Source organism: Chrysochloris asiatica, unplaced genomic scaffold (genome assembly GCF_000296735.1).
Source record: "Chrysochloris asiatica unplaced genomic scaffold, ChrAsi1.0 scaffold00074, whole genome shotgun sequence".
NCBI classification, from domain to species: domain Eukaryota; kingdom Metazoa; phylum Chordata; class Mammalia; order Afrosoricida; family Chrysochloridae; genus Chrysochloris; species Chrysochloris asiatica.
The window spans coordinates 5,734,517-5,739,444 of NW_006408592.1; positions in this window are offsets into that span (position 1 = coordinate 5,734,517).

Genomic DNA, 4,928 nt, shown 5'->3' on the forward strand with positions numbered 1-4,928 from the left:
AATCTGTTAAATAGCCATTTATATTTCTTTTCCATGGATTGTCTGCACAAGCCCTCGTTTGGAGCGAATTAAGCTTTTGTCTTTTAAAGTGTCTCATTGCTTTAAAATGGTGCTTGTTACATAGTAGACACTCAAAAAGTAAATCCTGGTGTGGCACTGCGGGCTAATGTGCTGGATTGCAAGGTTTGAACTGCAAAGTCGGCGGTTCAAGGTCACCAACCCCTCCTCAGAAACCCTATATAGGGTCGCTGTGGGTCCGAACTGTCTCGACAGCACATAACAACAGGGAAGGCTAGTAATAACTGTTTTCAGTCATCGACAGTAGTTAACAGGAATAATTAAGCTACTAAAGCCTAATGGTTGTCTACTATTGTAGGATTTGTAAAGACACACACATACGAACACATTTGAACATCACAGCTGTTCGTCCTTCTGTACACTAGAGGGCGAAGCAGCAGTATGGTAAAGCAGCAAGCAAGAACTACTCGCTGGCCTACATTTCCCAGAAGGACTTGTGGGCCACGGCAATGTATGACCCCGGGATGCTCAGCGGCCAAGTCCCAGGATGCTGTGCGGTCAGATCCGACTCTTTCCCACTGATCCAAGCGCGTAATGGTCGGTGATAACTGGTGGGAGCTTGGTGTTTGACTGCTCTTCATTGCCAAGATACTGGCGTCGGAAGGTTCTCTAAGAAGGTCCCGTTTTCTTAAAGTGGTAATGGTGTGTTCGGGTGGGAAAGGGACGGTGGGAGAAACCGGCGCAGCCCTCAATCATGTTAATCAACCATGCTTCATTGGTGAAGAGGCCCAGCTTCTAGGGACTGCGGTTCGAGTTGAGATGGAGGTGTGTTTCTGCGGCAGGCTGAGGACTACATTTCCCAGAATTCTTGCGGTAACAGAACTATCTTTCCCAAAAGCCTGAGCGTAAACTTTCCACACTTCCGTCTGCCGCCAACCGGAAAACTGGAAACAAGATGAGTCGCTGGGCTATAAGGTTTCTGCTCTGTGAAGGATGCGGGGAGAGCCGGCTTCCTCCCACTCACAGGCGTTTGTCGCCAGCCCTGCGGAGAGGTGAGAAAGGGCGGCGTGTCAGATACCTAAGCTACACTGTAGGAAAGTAAAGTGTAACGTGCGTTCTCTGGCGAGCCTGAGCTAGGTGCCACACCCTCCCTCCCAGCTCGTGCGGGGCTTGGGGAACCCAGCTGCTGGACCCGGGGGCGGGGAGCACGGGGACTGCAAAGAGGGCTGTTCAGGGCGAGTCTCTTGAAGGCTTGGTGTACCCCGCCTGGTTTCTTCCTGTGCCCTGGGTTTCTATTTTCAAATGGGGCCGGTAGTCCCCACCCTCCTTTAGATGCTAGCCTGCAAGTGCCCCCTAGGTGGTACGTGTGTTTGCAGTGTGCCCTGAAGGACAGACGTATGACTTCTCTGAAAGAGGTAGCCAGCATCTATTTTTTTCCCCTCCCATTTTGTCCACAAAGTAGGTACCTTGCACCAACTTCAGCATTCTAGGTTCGCCTTGCCGAGTCTTAAGTGCCAAGTAAACAAAACCCTAACACATCTGTCCCTTCCCCACTGCCACACGTATTTGTGCCATTTAAAGATTTTTTTGTTTTACTGTACCACAACCAGCTGCGATCAAAGGAGGCTACAGTTGTTGACACCTTGTCTATGAAATAGCTGCCAGGATCATTCACAAAGTCTTTAGCTACATAGTTTAGTGTTTAGGATAAGGCCGTGTTATTATAGACTGTGCTTTTAAGGTATTAAAACGAGTGTCAGCTCTGGAGGAACCTCTGGGTAGTTTTGAACAGAGGAAGAGGAAGGAATCATATTTGCTCTGTCCTAATTATTTGTAGAAAAGGACCGCTGGTAGCATAGTGGTTACGAATCAGGCTGCTAACCTCGCAGTCAGCAGTTCAAAACTAGCAGCTGTTCTGCAGGAAAAAGATACGGCTTTCTGCTCCTGTAATTGGAAACCTTGTACAGGGTCGCTGTGAGTCGGAACCGACTTGACACATAACCACCACCACCATGTTAGTAGAAGGACTCGTGGTGTGGCGCTGTAGGATCAGCACTGCACTGCAAACCACAGGTCAGCAGTTCAAACCCACCAGCTCCTTGGAAACCCTGTGCAGGGACCCTATAAATCAGAATTGACTCCACAGTACTTAACAACATAACAGTAGAAAAGTAATGCCTGAGGTTATAGATGTGTCTTCCAAGTATCTGTATATTCTAAGTGGTTTAAGATAAATAATAGACAACAGAGGATGTCAGGATGAGCTTAACCAAACACCTTGATGGAGTGAGTCAGTGCCTAGGGACTCAGGACCATGGGGGTGGAGGTGTTGTCAGTTGGCATAGTACATCTGTATGTAATATGAGTCACGGGAGAGCTTCAAAAGTTTGTGAGTAGCCGTTTACAACAGTCCACAACTGGTCTCTGGAACTTGTGGTGCGCTGTAGTAGGATCAGCACTGGGGCGTGCAATCAATGAGTTGTTAATGGTAAACTGCTTTTCACTGTAAGCCTTCACCCAATTCACAGTAAAAAAGAGTTGAGTTTGGTTTTTCTGTAGGCATGCGCTTTGGAGTCAGGTGAACCTGATTTTCAATCCTGACTGCTAATGTCTTTGACCTTAAGCAAGTCTGTTTTCATATGGGAAAATGTGGATAGTACGACTTTGCCATGATAGTTCAAACATCTAGTAGAGCATTTGTGTACTATTAGTAGCGTAGTGGTTATGAATTGGGCTGCGAACCTTAAGGTCAGCGGTTCGAAACTACCAGCCGCTCCGCAGGAGAAAGATGAGGCTTTCTACTCCCGTAAAGATTTACACTCTCGGAAACCCTGTACAGGGTCACTATGGGTCAGAACTGACTCGATGGCACTTAACAACAGTAACTATAGTAATTAGAAGTTACTTCATTTAATATACGGGCAAAATTTACCCTCAAAGTAAATACACCTTTTCATAAAATTGATCAGCAGTATGTATGAAAAAGGACTATTGTCTAGATTTTTTTTTAATGGGAATTTATTTAAAACAGAATAGCACCTCATTTCAAAAATGCGTGATTATTCCTAAGTTTCCTATATTGACATCAGTAAATACTTTCGGAATTAAAATTAAATCTATCGATTGGTTCAAGAATAAATTATCCTACTATAAAGCAGCTCTGGTAGCATAGTGGTTATGAGTCGGGCTGCTAATCTCAAGGTCAGCAGTTTGAAACTGTCAGCCATTTTTCTGGACAAAGATGAGGCTTTCTGCACCTGTAAAGATTTACAGCTTTGGAAACCCTATACAGGGTCACTGTGAGTCCGAACCAACTCCATAGCACATAACCATCACCATCCTACTATAAGTACTGCTTTAGGTGCTGGAGAAACAGTGGCCAAATAGACAAGCAAGGCCTGAAAGCTTTTCTTCTGGTTCAGAGACAGCAGGAAAGCAAGATAATTTCAAATTACAGCTGAGAACTATTTAGGGAATAACCTGTGCATATGTATAAGACGAGTGGGCGTAGAAAAGGCTACTTTAGATAATGATAGGAGCATTTTTAAAAAATGCATTGCTCTACAATAGACCTCTACTGAGCTCTGAGACTTGGGCAGTTTCTTTTTTTTTAAACTTTCTTCTCTAATTCATTTATTTACTTATAATGTAATAGTGTTGGCATTTTAAATATATTTTTATTTTACAACTTGGCTGGTTATAGAAATATTTCCCAAATTTCTTTTTACATGATGGCATACCTACAAAATGTTAGTGTACATATAGAACATGCTGTTGGAGACCACAAGCCAAGTGCCTCCTACTCCGTATTGGGCCACCCTGAAGTTGAAGGGAATCAGTGTCTCTTCATTGAAAGTACTCACACTGGTTGAGTAGCTCTGATTTTAGGACAGAACTTACAGAGGTCATGATTACAGAATTGATACCCGGGTTGCTCAGGGAGTATCACAAAGGTGTTTGGCATGTCACATAGCTAAACTAGCAGGTGGCTTAAGAAACTATCTTCCATGGCCGCAGAGTGGACCTTATGACCTAGTGCATGATTCAGGATAGCTGCCTTCATTACCGAGAAAAATTACTTTAAGTATGTGTTTCATTGACGAAGACTCAGTATCTTTGACAGAATATTAGAAATAATCCAAAACAAGGTTAAATGGCTGGAATGTAAACTGTGTGAAAGTAGGGATATTTGTCTGTTTTATTAAACAGATGGCAGGAATCTCTTGAATTTTGTTGAGTGACTGAATGAATGAATGATTTAATGAACTATCCAGTGTTATCCATTTAGTGACAGAGCCGCAATGAGAATTGAAATCTTTCATCTGCCAGTTCAGTGCTTTGATCCACACTGTATGAGGCTGTATGGCACCCAGTTAGCAATGTTGGTTGGTTTTTTTTAATGTTTTATTGTGAATTATGTGATAGTTTATATGGGAGAACATTAGTTTTACATTTATCCTATAGTATATAATTTCATTGCTATGGTTACAATCCCCTCCCTGCATCATCAGCCAACCAAAAGGTATACACTACAGGCATGCCCCCTGGTCATCAGCACACAGCCCCTCTCCCTCTCTGTGTCTAAAGTCCCCAACAGCTCCATCTCTCCACGTCATCGTCTCTGCCTCCATCTCAGGCATCACTGCTTCTCTGGGTAGGGTCCCGCTCTCCGCTCTTCTCCCTTGATGGTCCCAGGGATCTCCGCTCTTAGGCTGAAAAGTTAATCACTCCCTTCCTTGCTAAAAAAAGTCTACCTCTAAAATTCCAACCCTCACAAGCAGTCCAGATCACAATTATTCACTATTGTTATCACAAGAGATCCATCCGGATTACACTAGCGCCAGGTAGACAGATTGTATTCTACCTTCCTCCATGCCCTATGAATCTAGCTTCCCTCTTGAAAGCTTGTA